The 26,637-nt window shown below is 33.8% G+C and overlaps 1 long non-coding RNA gene across 1 annotated transcript; it reads left to right on the top strand.

Annotated features, from left to right (window-relative positions):
- Positions 1-16,856: 16,856 nt before the first annotated feature.
- LOC148612943 (uncharacterized) lies at positions 16,857-21,916 on the top strand. The gene is made up of 3 exons (XR_015923951.1): positions 16,857-16,981; positions 18,981-19,115; positions 21,732-21,916. It is a non-coding gene; the product is annotated as an uncharacterized LOC148612943 (long non-coding RNA).
- The last annotated feature ends 4,721 nt before the right edge of the window (positions 21,917-26,637 follow it).

The raw sequence follows: 26,637 nt of genomic DNA, 5'->3' as shown, positions 1-26,637 counted from the left end.
GGCTCTGTAACTACAATGTTTTGAATCAAATTGTTTATCTGAGAATTCATTGGAATCCCGGAGTCAGAGTTTGTAGTGCCAGCAAATGTTTTCATCACTTGATTGGGCTGTTCAATAAGTCCAGAATGTTCGGTGACGTAAACATGATATAAGTCGGCAGAGCTTGCAGAGTTATTAATATTAGACGAAGCATCAGAATTTCATTGTTGTCTCAACAGTTCTTTTGCTAATTTAATGTAGTCAGTTTCTATTGGTACAATTGTTTCACTGATTGGAGGTTGAGGTTGGGGTTCAGGTGGGATGACATCAGGAATGGATGCAGAAGATGTTGATGGACGGGAATATTTTGAGTTTCTTTTGCAAATTCTGAACCTTTCCGTTTTGGTCCCATATTCCCACTGTAATTGAGCAGTTCAATTCTCGTGTAGTTATGTGATCTGTAATAGAATGAAAACAAGCAGACATTTTGTTAAAGATATTTATAAAACAACAACCTCAAGTACATGTACAAGAAAGCTGCTAATTCAAATATTAAAGCAGTACTAGACCCATGGTCTTATGTACTTTAACATTAGTATAAGTACCTGAAGAAGTGTAAGAAGTAGATGTGTAGTTTAATGTGCAGCTTAAACCCAATATAAATGGACCTACAAATGTGCATGTAAAATATATACCAGGTACATGTCCCTTGACGCTTGTTGGTTAACTAATGATAAGTACCTCATGTACTTATAAACATATAAACACTGAAGTTATACTGTAATCTGATAAGTGATACAAAATGTATAACCCAGTGCCACACTTATCTAGTGCTAAACATACATGTATATTCTAGATTAACGATAGAGAAAAAAATTATCATGTTTTAAATGAGTTGACCCCACATACGAAACCAATTTTACTGAATAATAATGCTGGTACCCATTACAAAATTCAGTATTGAAAAGTACAAAATTGCACGAAAATTTTTAATGTGCCTAGAAAAAGTGTTACTGCCATGTACACAGAATATGTGTAACCCGCACAATGATACCTTGTAAGAATGTTGGTAGCATGTACCCAAACAATAGAGATACTGTACAATAAATTGTACTAATGAGATCAGATTAAGTACCATGTACTAAAGTAATAAAAAAATTGGTACCATGTACCAAATGGAAATGTTACAGGTATTTGGAATTAATGATTAGAAAAGGTACCATTGTACCCATACAATAATAAAGCTGATACAGATACTTTGTATCAGGATGACATAAAGTCAATGCACCATGTACACTGCAGCTACCATGTACCCATTTTCATGTCATCAGTAAAGATGAGTACCATGTACTGAAGTAATAAAAAATTGGTACCATGTACCAAATGAAAATGTTACAGGTATTTGGAATTAATGATTAGAAAAGGTACCGTGTACCCATACAGTAATAAAGCTGATACAGATACTTTGTATCAGGATGACAGAAAGCCAATGCACCATGTACACTGCAGGTACCATGTACCCATTTCATGTCATCAGTAAAGATAAGTAATTCATAAAAGAAATAATATTACCAATTGTGATGTATGAAGAATAGCACTGCGAACACTTCGATGATATTTTCTCAATGCAGAGGGGGAGAGGTGGACCCCGTCATAAGCTAAATGGTCAAGGTTACTCCAAAATCCTCTATGGCGTCAAAATATGATATTTTCATATTCTAGTTCTTTTATTTTGTGTGCTATATACAGATTTGTCTGTACGACATTGTTATTGTAGTTATTTCCAGCTGACACTGGCGATCTAAAGAGTAGTTCACCGAAAATAACAGTCCTTATATACTGGGCTTCAACCAAGAAGTTGGCGAATGTTAATATATCTGTTGCTACATTTTCGGGCTCATTGAAGGACAAATCATTACCACTAATCTGCAGGAAAACAATATGTGGCGGAGAGTTAAAAAAATATATAGGTCCGGGTGATTGTGAATCAGTTGTGATATTGTTAAACCTCCCTGACACCGATAATGAATCTGGTATCTACACGGATCAAGCCGTGAATTAATTAAATAGTCACTTGAATTTGCAAAGTCACGAAGTCTACGAATAAAACTGTGACCAAGAAGCGCGACATGTAGCGCCATTAGCCTGATAAATATTTGTAAATACACGATGTATGCGTCACACTCAAACATGCTGACAATGTTTGTATTGTTCTGACATGCGCACTTCTAGTTCATAGTTAAATATAGAACTGGCCATTAGAAAGTTATGTAATATATTACGAGTACTGCATGCGATAAAATCTGAATCAGATTGCACAATGCAGATTTTTTTCTATGAAAGTGACTCCAGAATGTACATTAAACAATAGAAGTGAAATTCACAGATATATACACGATTTATACGATGTTCCAGACACGACTGTTGCGTACCTCATCTAAGGAACCGTACACAGGAAAATTATCTTGAAAAGTTCACTAGCGAAGGTTTCCAATATATACGTATGAAGAAAAGCACAACTAACAATAAATGTGCAGTAAAACGGAAAAATCCAGATGAAAAAAAAAACAAAACACAGAAATTAAATTATAATCAACTAAACAAAAATCACAACAAGCTTTCTTGATCAAGTTTTAAGAGTGAACATGTGATCAATCGCGCTAATTTGATCGGATGATCAGCATTGGTATGCATAAATTAAATACAGCTGGTGATATGGGCTACATTAAATAACAGAATGAGGGGACCCGTGCAGGTCCGGGTGTCAAAAGAATAGGCCTGCAGCAGCACTAAGCTTGTCGTAAAAGGCGACTAAATAGTGCTCAGAACCATAGCCGGGGGCTAGGGCGCTCTGCCCACATAGCAACTGGGTTGTGTGCCCCATGTGGTGGAATGGGGTACTCCTGGCATGTTATATGCTGGGGTTGTAAGGCTTATCCGTATTATAGCCTGACAACCCCAGCATGTAACACGCCAGGGGTACCCCATTACACCACCTGGGGCACACATCCCAGTTGCTCTGTGGGCAAAGCGCCCTAGCCCCCGGCTAGGGTTCTGAGCACTATTTAGTCGCCTTTTACGACAAGCTTAGCATGCCTACTCTTTTAGCACCCGGACCTGCACGGGACCCCCGTAGTTATTACACATTAATGTCGTGTGGTTTTGTATCTTGTTGTTTGTGTTATAAACGCCGTTATGAATTCAAGCGAAATCGTCAGTTTTCATACGTATAATAACAACACATTCAACGAACACAATTACGTTATGTTTGTCATAACATTTCATACATTAGTAAGGAAGCATATTAAATTGACGATACTCCCTTCAAAAATTACAATATTACCATTTTTGTCTGTGTAAGATATTGAATTACTTTTAGGTTGCTAAAATTATTTGTCATATAGATAGCAGTGTTTTCTCGAATATTTCCAGAATGACCATTTCGATAATTCACACTGTGAAATAAATTCGGTATATTCACTCTCGCGCTTTCACTTTGATATCAATTCGCCGATCACAGAATTTAAAATTCATATTGAAAATATCGATAAATTATGATAATAAATAGGATAATCAATTGGTTATCGTGAATAATCAAAATATAATCACTCATGTCAAGAACACTTGAGGATTTTTTTCTCATGGGACATCGGGTACAGCATTTCTGAAAGGAAAGTAAGATAATTCAATTGTTTTTAGCTTACATGACTTTCTAATGTCTGGCAGCGTTACAACATGTTATAACAAGAAACGGGCGCAGTTTTGCATGATAAAAGAAATATCTTCATCATTTCTTACCAAATACCTCAACAAGTCCTTCTGTACTTTTTCGGAAAATTTAAAACAAGTTGCTTTCGCTTTCAAAACTATTTGATTCATTTAAAAATATACATTTAAGATCTAAATTGAATAATCTCGACACTTATTCGATGTTTTGTCAATGTATACCTATTGAACAAATACGAAATGGGATTGATTTAGATGTTTTATCTATGGTGATCTCATCTAGGTTCTCCCTTTAATTCTTTTTTGTTTTTTTCCACAATATATGGGAAGTTAATGAGAATTGAGAGATTCCAAACATTAAATATATACCTTTATGCTGTGACTTATGTACTGTTACGGCAAGTTGGACATAATGACAGATAACAACTAAAATAAATGTTCTATTATAGATTTGGTGAAGTTAAATAGTCGCCAATGTCTCAATGTTTTTGCAAGCGATAAATTTTAAATAATGTTCACCACATTTCTATTAATTGTAAAAAAATGCCAGTGTTCCTGTCATCTTCCAAATATACCGAGGACCATGTTTCAAAATGCTGGAGTTGTTGATCGACAACATATTTTTTCCAGTGTGGAGGTCGGCATTCCTATGGGAAAACATTGTGCTTCTCTGCTTGCTGACCTATTCCTCCACACTTATGATCCATAAGAAGGAACATTATTTAGCTATATCCTATGGAGTATTATCGTTAAACAATCCTAGTTTCGGGGATTTTGGTGAGTAATCAAGGAAGCAGGATTTTAGCGGAAATCAAAAGAATGCAACCGCGATACTAGAGATGGAAAACGGACAAACACAATAAAGAACCAAAAGTAACTGAAATAATACATAAAAAACTCGCGGATTGCACTATAAACCTGGGAGCATGGACCAGGTGTCCCGGTAGAATAAGCGTCTTCGTCTTCTGCTTTTCTAGAAACATCCACCGAGTTGCTCATAAAAAGTCAAGTTCGGGGTAGACGAAAGAGGAAAGGAAAACTATGACACGTTAAATAAATCAGTTTCCTGGTGCAGATAGATACATCGTAACGATTCAACAGTTTATGAGAAAGACCATAAAACCTCTATAGTGATGGCTTCTTGTAGCAAGATACATTAGTATTTCATTCTTTTGATTTCCGCTAAAAAATCTTGGTTCCCTTCATTGCTCTTTCGTTATATGATTTTCATTCAGTTAATACGTAGGTTATATTTTGGACCTTGTTTTTATGATTTACCACAGTTTTACTTGGTCCTAATTTAATCACTACTTTTAGTTTTATAGTGTTTTGGTTTTATCTTGAGATCCATGATAGATAATATATCCATCATCTGAACAGCGACTAGAAGAAAAGGTGTAACATTTCTTTTTAATCTTGTCGAAACAAATCAAAAACAAAATATCACACGAGCATATTTCTAGACCTCCGCATATACAATGTCAAAAGTCACACATAATTTTGAATGGTCCAGACATTAATTCAATGTTTCTGCAATTTAATACACATTGAACAAATATAAAAAGGGATATAATTAGACGTTTCATCGATACAAAATCTTGGTTGCAAACTACATTGTCATCTTCTCCATTCTGTTGAATATTTATTCAACAGGTGTACACTTACTGAAATTCTTACCGAATTGGAAATATAGAAGTTGACCATTTTTGACGAATTAGCAAGAAATATAAACTGTATATATCTTATTAAACTTTAATCATAATGATGCAAAACTATACCCGTTCTATGTTAAAGCTAATGACCCCGGTCTTATTTTCATAGATAAGAAAATTATTTAAGTTTAGAATATTCTTAACAAATCAAAGAAGTTAAAATCTAATGAAAAAGAAGTCGAAACATTGGTAAAATTATAATCGAAGACAAAGACAAAATACATATAAAAAGAGTACTGACAATCGGTACTGCCAAATTACAAAAGAATAGAGCAACATAATAAAAATTATGTACAAAATGTTCTGAAACAATATATAAAAGAAAAGCACAGGGGATGTTGTTGGACTATATACCTTTGAAAAGATCTGTGTCCATGGTGATTATATTTCCTCCCTAAAATTCATCAACTGAATATGACAAATTGTTCAAAACATTTGTCGGCTCCTACAGAAATGACAACCACTGGTTGCTTCCTTCCTTTTGATACTTTTAGAGTAAATATTCTTGAGACGTTGGTGCATTAACATTCTTCAGGGACAAATGTGTTATATCTTGTTCACTAATGTCCCTTGTTTTGCTAACACCTACGTTAGTTACCACCCTCTATTCATCCTTTAAAATCAAAGGCATGGCAGTAAAGTGCCAAGCAATTAGCCTGAATTCTCCTGACATAGACTGAAAATCTTCTAGGGGCCAATTCAGCTCCGATGGACCTTCACATAGCTTTATGGGCCCTACTCCCTGCCATTTTCGTCTTACCGGGGGTGTTATAAGCACTATGCCTGTTTTCAACTAAGTCTCTGCTTTCTGCTGCTAACTTAAAGGAAACTTAGAAGGTAATTGTACCAAAATTGGCTGTTCCAGAGCAGGAGAGGTACTGATATTAGGAGAAGATGCTGGTGTTTGAGATTCTGTGAGTCTGTCTTCCCCACTAGTACCCAGACGCTTTGCTGAAGGTGATTTGATAACTTCTATTACTGGCACACTTGCCCTTTTAGGCGTTAGCTTTGGCTGCACGGTGTCTGAAATAGGTCTTACTATATGTACTGTTGTTTCATTCTGAGTGATGCTGCTGGTAGCGTGTGATGGTTTAGATGATTTAGACGACAGATCAGGTTCTTGTCTAGGATGGTTTCTTGTGAAGATTATTGTTGTTATCTGCTTTTGAAATCTTTCCTACTTGGGGAGTTGATGCGTGATGCGGGACTGAATTAGACGACAGATCAGGTTCTTGTCTAGGATGGTTTCTTGTGAAGATTATTGTTGTTATCTGCTTTTGAAATCTTTCCTACTTGGGGATTTGATGCGTGATGCGGGACTGACAAATTCTTCCAGAAGTATTATGTTATCTTTTACGCCGAACTGTGTTTCTAGCAGGCTAATCTTTTGATCTTAATTATCAATCGCTGGATGGCTTGGTGAGTAAAGAAGATACGAAAGACTTCCCCTTGCCAAATTCCATCCAGCTGTCCATTCAGACGTGGATCTTTTGGGCTCCACCACCCTCTAATTTGGCTTTCATGGAAGGGATGTTCTCAGTTGTTCTTAAAGTCCCTCGCCTTTACCAGCTTGCTATAACCTTCTGGTTAGGTATCCAAAACCCATTTGCTCTGTGCAGAAGTCTGGATATCCTTAATGGGAGGAGTCCGACAATTTGAAGCATAATTCTGCAACTCAGTGATCTAGCGCTAACTTTTCTCTTCATCAAAGCACCATGGTCAGATCACCCTAAGCATGGAGTACCTATTACTGGCAGCATGGTTTTCAGGTTGGCTGGGAATACATCATCACCCCTATGACATTTGACACTGATCTTGGAAGGAGGCATTCTTAAATACAGATAAGTGGAGACTCTGAGTTTTACATGAAAGGACAAATTGTCTGACACATGAATAAGATCTCTGCCAACGACGTGCATTGTTTTTGGTAATAGCTTCAAAATAAGGATATATTTCTGGAAGACATATAGGAAGGCCAACATAACTGGTTAATCATGCAGAACATTTATATCTTAAAACATTGGTACAATCATTGATGCATCAAATTATCCCTCAGTTCCCATTAAATTGTCGTGGTCAGGTCTTCATATGTACTAAGTTCCATTGATTTGTGTCTTGGTAATTAAACCGGTCTCAAATCATCAATTGAGTGGCAACTTATTTCCAGTATCATGAACACTAATGAGCTGCTGAACTGCATTTTCTTCCGCAGTAGTTACTGTAATTTCTTGTATACAATTTTCTGCAGTAACAGCCTTATACATCTTACAGTTAATTATGTTGCTACAAAATTGAGGTCATCACTACAGACGTTTTATTGTCGTCATCACTCATGAAATCGTGGATCGTTACGGTGTATCCACCTGCGTCATGAGAGCCAATTTGTTCAACGTGTCATACCTTTCTTTTCCTCTATTGTGTACCACGGACTTTACTTTTATTAGCAGCTCAACGTGTGTTGAAAAGCAGAGGGCGCTTATCCTACATTTGCACCTGGTCAATGCTTCCAGGTTTTAGTGAACTCCGAGTTGTTCAATATGGTTTGTTTCTTTGAACGTATCATTTTGGTTATTTTGTTTTTTTGCTGTGTGTGTCTGTTTTCCATATCTGGTCTTTGGCATTGGATTACATTCTTTTGATTTCCGCTAGTATCTTGGTTCCCTTGATTACTTTTTCATATATATTCCTTCTATATAGTGTGATATACGACCAATATGGTATATACTAGCAGGCCGAGAAAAGCCATCTATCAACATAATTGTAAGGTCCCTTTCAAAGCGATAAAAATTTTATGCAGAAACCAAATTTTCTCAATAACTTGTAAATCCAAACTGTTTGACCTCTTCGAAAGCTTTTCTCGTAATGTCTCTTTTGATAATATGTTGCTTGATGTAAATTTTTGCGGGTCATATCATGATTTTCTTTTTTCACGATTGACAAGTTTGTATCCGTATCCAAGACAATATCTGAATCATTTTCTGGTTTTACAATTTCCGTCTCGAGAGGTAGCACAACATCTCTTTAAAACTCATGGAATTTGAAGTTATTAGGACCCCGCCAGTAAGTGGCGGCCGCCCTATAGTAATCAGTCTGTCCGTCCGTGCGTCCGTCCGTAACAAAATCAGTTTTCCGCACTTTTTTACGATATGCTTGCAGATATTGGGCTAATATTTTGTATGTGGGACAAGTATGAATAATTACAAATCAAGTCTAAGTAATTGCCTTTGGACTTTGAAATTTCACTAAAATCGCCATTTTCCGCACTTTTTTTCCCATACGCTTGCAGAAATTGGGCTGATATTTTGAATACGAGGCAATTATGATTAGTTACAAATCAAGTTTGAGTTTCGTTCCCCTCCATCGGTTTTTGATCAAGTAACGGCCCTTGGAATTCCAAAATTTCACTAAAATCGCAGTTTTCCGCATATTGTTCCCATACGCTTGCTGATAATGGACCAATGTTGTGTATATGTGTCAAGTATGATTAGTTACAACTCAAGTGTGTTTCGTTCCACTCCACTGATTTTTGACCAATTTACGGCCCTTGGAATTCCAACATTTCACTAAAATCGCATTTTTTCGCACTTTTGTCCCATACGCATGCAGATATTGGACTTATATTTGGTAAGCAAGTCAATCATGTGTCAATTATGATGAGTTACAAGTCATGATTACGTTTCGTTTCGATTGACCAATCTTTTACCAAGTTCTCAATATTTCCTGTTAAGCAATGGATATTTAAAAATATATTTTCAACCAGCGGGGCCCTAAGAGATGGCTGCCATCTCCATGATATCTAGTTAATGTCAACTTGTAAACTGAGGATCTATATGCCATCATGAAAAGATGACAGTATTCGTCCCATGAATTCTGTTTATTGTCACAGTACATGGTCAAAATAGCTGCAAAACATTTGTAGAATCTCTCGAATGATACATTTGATGGGGTTAGTTGTTCTGGTCATGTTTATACTTAGATAAATATAGATTTCTTAAAGCAATTCAAACTCAAAATTTCGACCCTGATCGGAATGAAGTTGTAATGGTGTTCCAAAGAAACATATGAAATTAACAGCAATTGCATTGGCATTAGTAGCGCTGTCTTTTATTGGAAAAGCTATGGCTTCATTCAATCTCTTATATATATTCATTATGACAAGGATAATTTTTTCTTGCAAAGCATTTGTTACTCTGTTTAAATGTTGTATTACTCTCATGACAGGCCAGTAGAAATTTTCTTTTATGTCTTCTATTGTCTTCTCTACTCCGAAATCCCCTGCTTTAGGCAAGTCATGAAAAAATTTCCTTACTTCCAATCTGCGATCTCTGACAAGACAAGTTGTAGCTTTATGCCCTGGCTGTTTTCTACTTCCCATTTTCTATACGGTATTTCACTTGATATTGTCAGTCGGTCAGACTGATTCCACAGGATGGGTTTTACAGGAGCTGGCGGATTTTAAATTCTTTCCCACTGGGGTTTCTGGTTCCCTTCCTCTTATTCTGTTATCAGGAACCCTGATGTCTTGTCAGTCAAGTGGACCGTCATAACCTGTACTGGATCCCATTCTTTAAGTACAAACTGCTAGTTGTTTCTTGTCTGTCCAATTAGTTCTACCCTTGTAATCATGCGAACGTTGTTGATACAATTTGAACAGATTTTAGGTGTTTAACAGGGTTATTCATTGTCATTTGTTCTATTTCCTGGTTATCGAGTGTAGGTTTGTTTTTCATTATATTACCTTCACCCATGACTTTTTTATCTGCATAATTCAATTTTACTTGTCGTTTACAGGCTTTCTAAGAGTTCTTCTAAATGCTTCATCATCAATATGCCTACCTCAGGCTCAGTTTATTACCTCTAAGTCAGAGGAACCAAGTATCTCTTTGTTCTTTGGATCTTCTCTGGTTTTCTGTTGACTCTCTCTTTGCAAGATGTATATGGGATCTGAATAGTCTTGTGATATCTATTTTGTCAGATTTTTTTTAATTTGACTTGATTCTGGATCTTGTTAGTGTTTGGAAATTGTTTGGTTGTTACCCTTATTTCTGCATAGTACGTCTCAAAGTTAACTATATACTCCTTAGTATCTAGGTTCGTTATCAAACGTGGTATTTTTACTGTTACATCTGTTAGGTGTTGATCAAGGATTCCTCTAACAACTTGCATAATTCTTGTTTTTTTCCCAGTTTTTCTATTATATGTTCGATGTATATTGGGATCATTATTCTTGACATTCACGGTATTTCTTTTGTTTCTTTGGAAAGGACTCTGAATGTATCATTAGCTTTGCCTCCTACACAACACTTCACTTAGGTGCTTAAAATATGTTGTTTATAATACATACTATTGTAAGAGCAGTTCTTAGGGTAAAAAATAACTCTACTGTAGGGTTAAGGGTGATAGGTTATTACTATGAGGGAATTAATAACCCTGTAATTAAATAATCATAGTTAACATATGTACATTTGTAAAAGAATAACCTTTAACATCATAAACATGTGACGCTCAAATGTATGTTAAGATTTAAACAGTTTATAAAAAATATCTGACAGTAGAAATACGTTAATAATTGCCTAATCAAATGTAATGAAATAAATCAGCTAGAATACTGTTAAATCTTCATGTGATCGTATTGACAAAATGAAATTAAATACACATTTAACAAATTAACCAAAAATATGGCAAATCTTTATATCAGAAAATGTAAAGCAAACTTTTAAACCATCCAAGCGAATAACTAAATCAAACAAGAACAAAAAAAAAAAACAGATCCAAATTAATATCACAGAAAAATGATAAAAGAAATCCAAGTAGAACGTAAAAAAGTATTAAAGCAAAGCAAGGAAATACAATTAAAAAAAAACCACACAAATATATCCTTACCCTACACGAGGTATAAAGGTTTTCCATCCTTAATGCAGTTACGGACAACTGTGTAATATGACATTAATAGGCCACTATTTCTGTAAAAAATACAAACATAAATAAACAAAGCTCGACCTGTTCATTCCACAAAAATTAGGACAAACTAAATATTGTTCTAAAAATACATTCTACTTGACCTTTAATTGAGCCTTTGAAAAGAAAATCATTCATGCTAAATACTCGTACGCTGGTCGTCTATATGAGAACTCGCGCATAATGGTAAAAATACATTCAGAGAAATTAAGCAACGTTGTTAAATTATAAATGAAATGTGACACAAGACTGAAACCTAATGAAAAAAAAGACAAAAACAAAAACGAAAAAAACAAAAACAAAATGAAATTTACCACTGAGACATTGAGAAAAAATATAGAAAACTAACTAACCATATACCACTGGTATAGTAATAAGGAAATATCATGTCTTTACTCTAAATAGATACTATTGTATGAAACAATACGCATGTGTAACAACTGCAAATATGACCATTCCTGCGAATTTCTTAACTCAAAGAACAATTCAAAAGTAACGAATAAGGACAAACAAGGACAGGCGAACGAAATGGAGCGGGAAAACTAACATATGACCAAAATTACCAATAAAAATAAGATAATGATTGTGGATCAGTCAAGCAGAAAAATAAATAAATAACAAAAAAATAGCAACCTTCAGTATGAAAACTCGAAACTAGTGAACCTTGTAAAAGTGGTCATGTCATGTCATGTCAGCTTCGAAATAAAAGTATATATTAGCATACAAATTATAAATATGAATTAAATAAAACAAAGTTATACATACACAAGTTATAATAATAACAAACATGACGTTTCTTTTCAAAGTTTTATCAATTTCCAAACAGGGCCTGACAAATTCAACTTGGCTGATAGGATGATAGGTAGTAAACACTTTACAGCAGCATAAAGCAGTAATTGAACTTGTTCGTTGATTAAAATTTTGAAAAGAAGTCTATTTTAAACTTTGGCGCTACTTGTACTTTTAGTTTTTCTTAATCGATAATGTACTTAATCAGATCGTCTAGACGATTAGTAGTGCATCCGCTACATACGGTCAAAATAATTCCATTTAAAGTACTTAACAACATATGATAGTACCAATAGTACTAAAACAATAATGATTCTGAAAGGCCAACTATTATTCACTACTTTAAAATAAACGCAACTATAACTTTTCCCAGTCAAAAGAGTGATATCGCAAAATATTCCTAACCGCAGATCGTAGTAAATAGAATGAAAAACATGAAAGTTTACAAGTTTACGGGATAAAAAACATCAATAACACGATGTACATCGATAAAAAGCATGTCTCAAACTGAATTATAGGTAACTGAATATGTCATACATGTAATGTTATCCATTGTGGGAAAAGCATACTTATGTAAATAAAAATGCCAAAAGTTGTGGTTCTGTCTATCAAATCCTCTTATTTGTGTTGTTTATGTTAAGAGAAATGCTAAAAGAATAAAGTCTGGTATAACGTATGAGTTTTGATATAACAAATCCATACACAAGTACTCCATGAAAACTGTTTTGTTCAACGTGTCATTGTTTTCCTTTTCTCTTTCGTCTACCCGGACTTATCAGTAACTCGGCGGGTGTTTACAAAAAAGCAGAGGACGCTTACTCTACTGGTGCACCTGGACCATGTTCCCAGTTTTTAGTGGAATCCAAGTTCCGTATTTACTTTTGTCGCCTAGTGCCTATTATTTTTTTTTTCTTTGTTGCGTGTGTCTGTTTTTTTTTTTTTTTTGGTCATGTCTGGTTTTTGTCCCAGGATTACAGTCTTTTGATTTCTGCTAGTATCTTGGTTCCCTTGGTTATTCTTTAATATCATAAATAAATTTAACAACAAAAAGTCAGAATATATTACCCCACCGCTATTGAGATGGTTTTTCATCTTTCATGGATCAATTGAAGAAATTAAATCATTTATTTGAAATAGGAAACAAATCTCATTAATCTGTTAAATTGATATAAGTGATTTCGTATGCCCATGTATACAAAGTACAAAGATTGACGAAAATGACAGCTTAGATACGAAAAATTACAGTGCCTGAACCGATCCGTGCAACAAAAATTGCTATCGGTCATCGATCAACGATCAGTTTCCGGTCAGTCATCGATCAATCAAACTGATCCATTAAACTAGTGATCGTATCACGTGACCACAGAGCTGTCAATGTATTTTACGGTTTTTTGTTGTGGTCTTTGTCAAGTTTACACCTATTTACATAATGTAATAAATTTAAACATTGATTTTTGCGTTTATTTTACTTATTTTTAATTTTAAACAGATCTTACGTCATTTTATATAACAAAACTGTGATCAGGTCGGTCACCGGTCATCGATCCGTCTGCGATCAATCAGTCAACGGTCATTGATCCTTCAAATTGTAGCGCTGATCGGTTCAAGGACTGTATCTTAAGTTTAAACTCGTTTTTAAATAAATCTACAGTGCAACAGTTGTTCATCCAAACACGTGTTCTCGGGGCTCATCAAGGGTGAATGGATTCAACGTAAGACAAAACAAAAATAATGCCTTCAACGTTAAATTAATAGACGTAACTTTAAATAAAGGTAAAAAGAAAGTGGATATCGTAGTCATTGAACTATATTCGAGCAGAAACCATAAGAATTTATTTCTAGGATAAAGAGTAGACTGGGAAAAAAACCAACACAACAATGAACATGAAAAGAACAAAAAAACACGTACAAATATTAAAAGGTAAATGAGTAACTCCAGTAACAACTGGAAACATATACCACGTGCACTACCTTAAGATCATATAAGCTAGCTATAAAGAAAGCCTCATAAGAGAATTAATCAATGGTACAAAGATTATAGCAGAAATCAAAAGAATGTAATCCATGGAAAAAAGATCAACCATGCTAAACAGACACATACAATAAAGAACAAAAACCAAAATAATACATACAAATTAACAAAAGTAAATTAACAACTCAGACTCCACTAAAAACTGGGAGCATGGACTAGGAGCATCGGTAGTTCCTTAAAAAAGTCGTTTTATTAATAAACTACCTTTATAGAAACCCTCAAAAACTCCATTCGTATCACAGATGCTCAAAGTCACCACACACACTCTGTACATATTAACCCTGAACTTTAAATACAGGGGTTCAATTTAAGAAACTTATAACAACTTATCTCCATAACAATAACGAAATGTTCATGTTGTGCAATACTAATTCTTAAATCTTTATATTCGTCGATTTAAATGATGCAGTTCAAATTCTAATTAAATACAAATATTCAGATTTGATAAATAGTTTGTCTAGTTTAGGCATATACGATTACCATACAAGTCCAAAAACAATTTATATTGTTCACATGTAATTCGTATCCATTCCGATGATATGCTCCTTGGTGGTGCAAAATAATGGGCTGAAGAGACAAGATGGAGTTTGCTATGCGGCGGATAACCGATGGAGAACCTTCTTTCTTGTAATAAAGCAATTCCTAACGATTCCATAACCATGTTTAAAAATACATCGTCAAACTTAAAAAGTTTAACAAACGGAATCGCATACCTTATCATTTTGACAACGGACGTGTCCATTATGAATGATCCTCCAGAAAAATATGGCGGGTATTTCTTGTAGGGGGAAACATCATACGGTATAAACCATATGCTAGCTTCATTCCTGATCGGTTCCCAATGAACATTCTTAGATCCAGGTACCAATTGCTTGGTCTTAATTTAAATATAAAAAATATATAAATTCCATTATACTCGGAATATGTACGAAATAGTCATCGTCTACAAAGAAGACGAAAGAAGCGCCTGGACATTGGCTTACAACCTTATCAAAAGCCATGTTAGTCTTTAATGTATTATTATAGTAATGATAAAAAAAACTAAATTAAACTATGTCAGTGTGACTATCATATTCCATTTTTATCATATCTTCCATTGTTAGTTTATGTCCCAGTAAAAACACCATTTTAATACGAAAATCATTGAAACTTCCCAATGTTTCTCGAATGCCTTGTCTGTGTTTTGTATTACACACGCTAGATTTCAAACTATCAACAAGAAAGGATGGCCACTCTCATTGGATTCACTACAAATATCATTTGGATTGTATACATATCTATAATTCTTGTATCGGAAACACTTTGTTTTGTCACTACGCTGATTTGATTCGTTCAGCAGTGTAAAAACTTCAAACTTGGTGGTGTCTGTTGTGAGTACCTTTCTATTAAGGACATATGTAGGCTTCGTACCATCTTGAAGAAGCAGAATAGAACTCCAAACAAACTAAAGTGCTGTAACTGCTAAAATCACAATTTGACATTTTACAAAATGCTTGCATAAGACCCGATTGTTTGTCAAAATGCCATGAAGTCTTTACTGCTGGTTGATTGAAAACCGACTCTGTCAAAACAAATACCAAATTTTTGTCAATGTAAGAGCACAAAAATGTCATTTGATATAGCCATTGTAAATAATGAGAAAGAATACAATGATAAAAAAATACCTTTGTAGAAATAACACTCTACGATAATACATAATCTTGATAACAATCATATAGATTTGATACCCGGTGTACAATCTGATTTAACCATCAATGAATTCCTTGAATAAGAAGGTTTTGTAGTTGGGAGTTTTCAGCTACGTAATATTATCTGGAATCAATATGATAAAAAAACAAAAAAACAAAAGCAGACAAATTTTGGTAAAGGATAACCATAGTCAGCGGACACATTTGATCCGATTTTAAACATCGCATGACGTCATAATCCACTTACGTTTCTGGATAATGCACGTGATTAAATGTTTAACTGCACATGACCTCATAATTCTCCAAAAATGTCAGTCGTTAATTTCTTCGTTATTACACCATAAAAAGACTTGAGACTTGGCTCAGAAGTTAATTTTGATACTTTCTTCATATTTGTAATTTTATGTTGATGTGCTTCTTATCAAAAATAGTGTAATTATGGAATAAAATGTAGTTATTTTGTGAATATAAAAAAGTAGGATCACTACAGTACATATTTAAATGATACCAAATCGTTACCAGTAACTCATTAGATCTTTATCTAGTGTAAGTTACCCCTTACATGTAACGAATTTCTGTATTTCACGTCCTTCGTGGTTACTTTCACTTTCAAGTCAGCATGGCAGAAGCAGCCGTTTTTTAAATCTTGGTGGGCAGGGTAAAAACAATCTAAAATCTCGGGTGATACTGAACCGATCTGGTCAGTGTCGACAACATTTCACCAAAAATATATTTTTGCATAACTGATACTAAAAAGTATAAGATGATAGTCGTTTTCATCAGAAACTACTGTTTGCATCCTGCAGAACTAGATATGTTCAAATCGAAAGTAGATTGATGTTTCCCTCCGCTCTGAAATGTATTGTTAATTATTTTAAAGTTTACAGTGAAGTTAAGATTACCCTTCTAAATTTTGAACTCTTATTTGAAAAAAAAAATATTTATCGTGTTTACTGTCACGTGTATTTATACTGTATTGTACAACGTTTCGCTGTCGATTTATTTTACGACGTATGACATCCGGTTACGTGTGAACTGTTGTTTGGTGACGCCAAGGATATAAACACAGAGACAAAATGTTTGATTATTTAAGATCGGTGAGTATATGCGGGTATTCATCTACTTTTTATTTACAATTGTCTTTGATATTTTAAACATATTGTGTTGAATATATTTATATTCAACACAATCAGTTGCGAAAATTCAACAATTCTCGATCATTTAAATGTTTAAATGGTTTCATGCCCAATCATCGGCCATATTTACCACGATTTTTGGGGCAACTAATTTACTTCATTTAAACATTTTTTAAAATTGAACTGTTAAGGTTTCAGTCGTAAATATGTATATAGTTTTACTATTAAACGATTATAGTTTTTTTTATGATTTTCTGTGATATTTGTCGTATAGACACATAATGTATGGAGGGCATGTTCTTACATGTTGTCATATTTTATTACAAAACACCACAAATTAGGCGAAAACTCCTGTTGGTGTTTTTTCTATCCATTATAGAATAATCGAGACTCGTAAAATACTAAGGACATTAAAACATTTTTGCTTCGCAAGTGCAATATTTTTTTTATTTATATTTAAGCAGCAAGCAAAATCAATATTTCTATTTGAAAATCTGTCTGTTTAATTAATGGGGGAGTTTTTGTTTCAATAAATGAATAACTTGAACATTTTGTTCCCAAAATTCCTCAATAACTTTATATCACTTTTTAATACTTTACATTTTTTACCCCTTAAGGATATCTCTAGCAACATCCATTTCAGTTTTGTCTTGTCCGATCAATCTGGCTGTTAAATTAATATAACTGACCCAAATACTACCTTGAACCATCAGGTATAAATGACAAACTGAAGAAATGACATTTATTTTCAATATAAGAAGGGATATGGACAAAGACAATAGAGATGTTAAAATCCATTTTACAGATGCAGATTTGCGAAGTTTTATGCACGGATAATTGAACAAATTAGGTTTCAAAGTCCATACCAATCTAAATGAATAATTATCAAATCTTTTGTGATATTAACATTTTGTTACATTAAGATAATATTAAAAGGTTTTCTTTAGGAAAAAGCATGTAAAACTGAAAGTTTGGTATAGTGAGTAAAACTGAAAGTTGGTAACTTTGGAAAAAATCAGCAAAGCGGAATGAAATATAAACTCGATCTTTAACTCATCAAGGTAGACTCACTTACCAAAAATCAGCTTAATATCTGCAAGCGTTTAGGGCAAAAAAGTGTGGCAAACTTAAATTTCGGTAAATTCAAGGGTCATAACTCTGACAAAAGTCAGTAAAGTGGAACGAATTTTATACTTGAACTGTAACTCATCAGGGTAGACTCGCATACCAAAAACCAGCTCAATATCTGCAAGCACTTAATAGAAAAACAGCGCAGAAAACTTAAATTTCAGTAAATTTTTCAATGTTCAAAGGCCATAACTCAGATAATAATCAGCCAAGTGGAACGAAATGTTAATTAAATCTGTAACTGCTCAAGGTTGACTCGCATACTAAAACACAGCTCAATATCTGCAAGTGTTTAGACAAAAATGCTGAAAACTTCATTTTTTTCTGGACGGACAGACAGACAGAATGCAAATGCAAAGTCGCCTTCGGCTAAAGCCGTTAAGGAACTAATAAATATTCCCACTTTTAAATAGAAAATCATAATTTTCCAATTTTTTATTTATATAATGGATACCAAAACACGATATGAGGAATAGTACCCCAAAAGGGAGGTTAACCCTTATTTCAGGTTTTGTCCCCAACCTGCAAAATGGCAAACAAGAAGAAAATAGATGAACTAGTGGGGGTCCATGGGAGGGTTCTGGTGGTGGAAACTTCTTTTCATTGGACCATTTTGTTACATTAATGTATTGTAAAATTAGTAAATAACAGCCTAGAAACCATCCTTTTTAATGCCACTGTAACCCTCTCTTTTCAAAATCACTGGGTCTGCAACATATGTTAAATGTAATGTTTGTCCAGCTGTCCCCGGATTAAAAGACTTTTCTGACAAATATATGTACATTTACATAATTAATTTGAAAAAAAAAATATGAATACTTTTATTTTTCAGGTTGTTCTATGGAAAAAGTGACAGATCCATACAAATACAAAACAATTATTACCAAGACCTGTAGATGGAGATTAAGATGTAGACCTTATTTTAGACATTATACATCATATCGTTACAGAGTATAAGTATTGACATGTAAATGTATATGGAATTTGGAAATTACTTTTTGAGTAAATGATATGGAAGTGTCAGATAATACACATTATATAATTAATTGATGAAAATCAGGTGACATTTAATAGATCGAAGGAAGTCCCTTGCCTAATTGATTTGTACCGATTTATTATGGCTTTTTTTCAATATGTAATAGTTATTTTGAATCACACCTTATTTTGTAATCATATTTTTTGCAGTTCTTTGGGGTGTTAATGTTAATTACTAATTTTAACTCCATATTCATCTATAGAACTGCATCATTAAAGAAATCCGCTTAGAAAATCTGGTTGTGTCAAAAGTCACTGTGATAGCACACCCAATTTCTGACTCATTGTTCTAAACTTTTAATGATTTGTAAGTACCAATTAATCTTAGATAGGATGGAGTTTCCTAGAAAACAGTCTAAGGGGTGAACGTTTTTGGGAAGGGGACTTCAGTTTTAAAAAAATGACAATTTAGCCTTGTTATTGATATTGGGGTTTATAGCCCAACCTTTTTCGAAAAAGGGGCCTAAAAGGGGCATAAAAAAGCATTTGATAGAATCTAACCAGAATTTCCAGTACATGCATAGGAATGTCTATGATATTGTTCCTTAATATTCTATACAATGGTCAGACTTGGATTGATTTTGGGGATGAAAGTTTGAACTTTTCAGAAATTAGGGACCAGAAACATGCATTTTCTTGATGTCAAAACAATATCTTGCCTATTAGGGAATGAATCTCATTGATGTTTGTTTGTTGGGGTTTAAAGTCCGAGCAGCAATATTTCAGCTATATTCAGACAATGAACATGAAATGGATGATACAATGAACATGAAATGAAAAAAAAAAAGGATGGGTCACAAGGATAAAAGGGTCGACAAATTTTGATTGCCACTGGAAAAAGGGGGATGGGTAAGGTCGGGCAATTTAGCCTCCTGTGGCGGAGCGCAAAGGTTCCTACTCCTATCGAATACCACAGCAGGGTTCTTTAACGTGCGAGGAACGTGGCATCTTTCCCAACACGGTGCACCACTATGGTTTGCGGTCAGGTTTTCCGTATTATAGCCTGACAACCCCAGCATGTAACACGCCAGGGGTACCCCATTCCACCACCTGGGGCACACATCCCAGTTGCTCTGTGGGCAGAGCGCCTAGCCCCCGGCTAGGTTTCTGAGCACTATTTAGTCGCCTTTTACAACAAGCTTAGCGCTGCTGCAGGCCTATTCTTTTAACACCCGGACCTGCACGGGGCTCATTGAAATTGTATTTCAAGGTGATATGTATGTACAATTACCACCAAAAGGAAGATTGATTTTTTGGGTTTAGACTTGAATGTTGTAGGAATTAGGGGCCTGAAACAATCATTTTCCGTATGTCTTACTAGTAACTTGAATTAAAGTGAACAGATCTCATATAAGTAGATCTATATAAGTAAGGTGCCATACCACGAAAAAAAGACTGGGATTGATTTTTGTTGTGATTTGAGCCAAGTAAGAATAAGGGGTCACAAATGGCCATGAAAAAAGTATTTTTTTTATGAATTCTGGACAATAACTCTAGTGAAAAGAAATGGATCACTTTGAAATTGTACCACAAGGTGCCATTTTTCCACAGGAATGTCGGATTGATTTGTACAGGTTTTTACTGGAACCATTTTGGAATAATGACAAAAAAGTGACCAAATTGGTTCCGGTCAAACTTCTATCCTGTGTCAAATATCTAATCATAATCAAATTTCGTAGCTGTGTCAAGTTTAAATGGTGTGTCCATACTTGCCACAAATGTTCAGGGTTCAACCTCTGCAGTCATATCAAGCTTCACCCTGCAAAGCATTTTATTTGAGTTTACCTTCAAATTTGTTAAGTAGCTGACAGCAATACAATCTTAATAGAATTGATTCTATAGTTTAGGGTTAATTATATAATTTTATCTTGGGTATTGGAATTGAATTTCTCTAGAGTTAAAATGTGTGCTCATGTTACCATGCTCACCAAGGTTGTTTGATTCAACCATCTCTCAGGGGCCAATTGTGTATAATTTAGCAGTTTGTTTCAAAATTTTGAACGGCACCTCTTTATTCTGCCTCCCAAATGACGTATTGAATGAAAAATCTTACGATATTAACCTAAAATCCCAATCAATCATTTACCTTGAAAAAGTCTTTGGTCAGCTAATCAAATCAACAACATTGTCCTTATTTTAAGGGTTCCAAAAAGGAATTTGTTTAGATAATGTATTTATTTTTCACATATATACACATGTACATGTGCATTATCATTTCAGTAAACTTTTTTCTGACTTGAAAAATATCTATCATGTTTTTTTTAAAACATTGTAGTAGTTGCTTTAATTGGTTAATTTAATTCTTATTATATAATCCTAACACACTGAATTAGATCCAAATGGCTTTCCATATTTTTCTCACTAAAGAGAAAGTGAAAGTAGCTATAAATAGAATTGAAAGTAGTCCCAGTATTAATGGTTTCCATTTAAATGCATTTGGTTAATTTACTTGTTACAATTAAGTATAGTTTTAAGATTTAGAATCCGTTAAAAAGGGTAACTTGCACTAGATATATATTTGATTAATATTTTTGTTTACTTTTTATAGGTAAATATGGACATACAAAAGATGTGTATTTAATGGCAGTCTGGCACATTTATATGCAAAATTCAAGGATTACAGTAATAGAAAAATGTTTTTAAATGGCTTAGAAATCTTGTGCTAAATGAGAGGAACATTTTGGTATATGATATGATGTTATTATGGCATACACTAATAAAATATTGAACATTCAGTTTTTTGTGTGTTTTCCGTTAGCGGAAACTTGATTCCTATATTTTGCTCGTTTCTCTTGAATCCATTATTTTTTTTGTAAGGAGAAATTCATTTATTAGTCTATAGACCCCACAATATTATATCTTTATAAGGAACGCGTGTTTCGTGTATAAACTTAAATATACAAAACAACAAATAGAAAAGAAAAAAATGTACGACGACTTCAATTTATCAACAAGAAACTTTAGTTTATAACCATCAGAAAAAAAAAATTTAAATGTTAATGTACACCTAATTTTTCTAAGGAAAAAAACTTTTTTTTTAATGTTGATTCCTAAGGAGCAAGAATATCAATTTTCATTAAATTCTATCCAATAGTTTCTGAGGAGTAAATTTTTAAATGTAACAAAATTAAAAATTGCAAAAAAGATATCGAAGAAAGGCAATAACTCCAACATAGCTAAACAGAGTTATATTAAAATTTGACCAGAGATAGATCTCATTATGTTGGACATTTTCGGAGATACATTCGACAAACTGCTTCCTAATCCTATGTTCTATTCTTAGTAACGGCAGTCATGTTTTTCGATGGATCAAACATCCCCGACTCAATTATATGCAGAACATCCAAAGGAACATTTATACCAGATTTGGTTCTGACTGGTCTGGTAGTGTCAGTCGAGAAGATTAATGAAAGATATATCATTAAAAATCACGTCGAAAAAGGGCAATAACTCCAACAAGGCATAACAGATTAACACAAAAATTTGACCACCGATAGCTTTCATAATGCTAAATGTTTTTTGCTACAGTCCCTGTATGGAATAAACTTTCCACTTGCCCCATACCCCATTGCCCCATGCCCCATTAACCATAGCCCCATACCTAATTGCATCACATTATTTCCTTTTGCCTAATTCCGAAAAGAAAAATGAAAGTAAATGGTTTATCAAACACATATAATACATTTAGATCCACAAAGTTTTGTACAATCAATATCGATTTTCGAATCTCGCAGACAGGTTCGAGAATTTTACCGAAATCACGAGATACCTGCATCGTGCATTGTCGCTGCTCCGAGCTACATGAGAAATAATCATGCTGAATATTCTTATACTATATATAAATGTATAAATTTTTAACGAATCTAATTTTTAAAATGACTCTGAATAATGTATCTATATATGTTCTTGCTTTATTTTAAAATGAATTTTTGTTTAACACTGTTTTTCTTGTTTACATATTCAGTTCCAATTCCAAAAAACAACTTATTTCTGTTAATTGTGTGCGTGCAGTCAAATTCAATTTTAATATTGGACTGACATTATTGTCTAAAATGTAAACAAAGTCAAAATAAGCATTATATGTGACACATTTATTTCAGACCAAATTCTAAAAATGAGATATTTTTACAAATTGAATGAGTGCGAACACTTGAAATTTCCTTACTGCTAAAAAATTGTGGTTTTAAATGTGAAAATTGTCAAAATAAGCATAATATGTGTAGCTGCAACACATTTGTTTCAGTTCATTTTCTAAAAAACTACATATTTCTGCAAATTGTTGGCGTACGAAGTGTTTTAATTTCAATAATGATCCAATATTATTGTTTAAAATATAATAAAATGGCAACATTAGTATCCGGTTGATGGTAGCGACACTCATATTTCAATTTAAAATCTTCAAAATGACATTTTTGTTCAAGATGTATGTGTGCGAACACTTTTTATATGCAAATCAGTCTAAAACTATTGTATAAAATTTTTAAATTGTCCATATACATGTAGAGATTATGTTGATGGCTTTGATACATATGTTTCAGATCAAATTCTTAAATATGAGATGATTTTGCAAATTAAATGAGTGTGAACAGTAGAACATTCCTAAATGGTCTAAAATTATTGTTGAAATTTTTTTTTCGTTTGTCTACCCCGGACTTGACTTTCTATGAGCAACTCGGCGGGTGTTTCTAGAAAAGCAGAGAACGGTTACCCTATCGGTGCACCTGTTCCATGCTCCCAGTTTTTAGTGGAGTCCGAGTTGCTCATTTGCTTTTGTTACTTTGTATGTATGATTTTAGTTACTTTATGTTCTTTGTTGTGTATGTCTGTTTTCCATGTCTGGTCTTTGTCCCTGGATTACATTCTTTTGATTACCGCTATAACCTTGGTTCCCTTGATTACTTTTTAAATTGTGAAAAATAAGCGTCATATATGTGGCTGCGACACATTTACTTCAGTCCATTATCCAAAAACGACATACTTTTGAAAATTGTATGGATGCGAACAGTTTAAATTTCAATAATGGCCCAATATTATTGTTTAGAATGTAAAAAAAATGGCAATATGAGTATCCAGTTGTTTGATGCAACACTCATATTTCAGTCCAAAATCTTCATAATGATATATTTTTGCAAAGTGTTTGTACGCGAACACTTTTTATATACCCATCAGTCTAAAACTATTGTATAAAATGTGATAATTGTCATTTTAAGTAACAGTCTTTGTAAGAATCATTCAAAATCTGAAAAATGTGATACACCCCAAAAAGGCTACATATTTTTATTTTTGTAATTAGGTGGTTTTATGGGTCTATACTATGAAATGTGTAATTATTCATTCAAATTCGTCTGCTCTTAGGAGATAATCCACATTGAAAATCCAGTAGATTCTATTGTATTTGAGTGCCATTTACAGAGTTATCTCCCTTAATTGTGAAATCTAAAGTGCATTCTATATATTTTTTATCTCCGAAGAGCACGGGTTATATGAAAAACCACATGTTGATTTCTGTTTACTATGACATTTCACAAAAAAATATCAAAAATAAAAAAAATATGTAGGCTTTTTACCTATGAATCACATTTTGCATGATCCTTAGCTGAAGTCCTACTTAAATATTATGTTGATGGCTGTGATACATATATTTCAGAACAAATTCTTAAAAATGAGATATTTTTTCAATTGAATGGGTGAGAAAAATGGTCTAAAATAATTGTTAAGAATGTACAAATTGTCAAATTGAGCAACATATGTTTGGCTGCAGCACATTTATTGCAGCCAATTTCTCAAAAATTACATATTTAAGCAAATGTTATGAGTGCGAACAGTTCTAATTTTAACAACGGTCCGAATTATTTGTTTAAAATACGGCAATATTAGTATCCGGTTGGTGCTTGAGAAACGCATATTTAAATACAAAATCTTCCAAATGTCATATTTTGACCAAACTTTACAACAAACGTGATGACTTTTCATTCAGAATTGTCAACTTTCCTTTCATCTGTGGCAACATCCATTCAGAACCTGCCTATGAAATGTTCATATCACAACACATACGTTATGCCAGAGCTTACCGAAACTACGCAGACTTTTTTTTATCTCGCTAGAACTCTAACAAATAGGCTTCTGAAACAGGGTTATGTTGCTACAAAATTGAAGTCATCACTACAGTAGTCTTCATGAACTCGTGGATCGTTATGGTGTATCCATCTGCACCATGAAAACTGATTTATTCAACGAGTCACAGTTTTCCTTTCCTCGTTTGTCTACCCCGGACTTTTTATGAGCAACTCGGTGGGTGTTTTACTACAAAAACAGAGGGGCTTACCCTACCGGTGCACCTGGTCCATGCTCCCAGTTTTTAGTGGAGTCCGAGTTGCTCATTTGCTTTTGTTACTTTGTATGTATGATTTTAGTTACTTTATGTTCTTTGTTGTGTATGTCTGTTTTCCATGCCTGGTCTTTGTCCCTGGATTACATTAATTTGATTACCGCTATAACCTTGGTTCCCTTGATTACTATTTTGCAATTTGAAAAAAAATGAAAATTTCTTAATGGTCTAAAATAATTGTTCGGAATGTAAAAATTGACAAAATGATTATCATATGTGTGGTTGCCACAATTTTTCAAAAATGACAATATTAATATCCGGTTCGTCGTTGCGACACATCATATTTGTCTGACAATTGAAAGGGAATTAACGTTTTCAATTTAAAAAATGGTTTAGTTTTTATCGTTCAATATGTTCAATTTATCAATACTTAAATCATGCGAGTGATTGTGACACAAAATTATGTCAGTCTCAATTTTCAAAAATGACGTATGTTTCAAATCGTATAAGCGCGAACATTTTCAATTTATGATGACCAGAAATTAAATATTCTACAAATAAACTAAACATTAAAAAATAAACAATGAACTACGACACCTGTAAACATAAAAAAAAAATTCTAAAAGCCGTTTTTAACTCTTTCAATTAATGTGACAATCATAGAATTATGATAGGTACATTGCTTACGGAAAATTAAGGCAGAACATTTTTTTTATTGATTGACCGTTCAAAATTATTCACTCGCCCAATTCCCTATTGCCCTATTAATTGACCCCATTCCCCATCCTCCATGTCCCATTCCCCATGCCCCATACCCCATTGCCCCATCCCCCATTCTTCATCCGCCATTCTCCATGCCCCATACCCCCATTGCCCTATCCTCCATCAAATGGGAATTTTATCCCATACAGGTACTGTAAACCTAAGGTTTCTGGAAATATATGCGAAAACCTTCCGTTTTACTCTATGTTCTTTTCATAGTAACAGCGGTCATGTTTTGTGGAGGGTAAACAATCCCCACGTTAGATTTACGCAGCATATCCTTCGAAAAATTCATACCAAGTATGGGTAAATGGGCCCAATTATTTCAGAGAAAAAAAGTACTGAAATAGTAATCTAAGGAACC

The sequence above is a fragment of the Perna viridis genome, chromosome 7 (assembly GCF_037379345.1).
Source record: "Perna viridis isolate PV_CMFRI_1.1 ecotype Kerala chromosome 7, ASM3737934v1, whole genome shotgun sequence".
In the NCBI taxonomy this organism is placed as follows: domain Eukaryota; kingdom Metazoa; phylum Mollusca; class Bivalvia; order Mytilida; family Mytilidae; genus Perna; species Perna viridis.
This window is presented reverse-complemented; position numbering and strand designations above follow the sequence as displayed.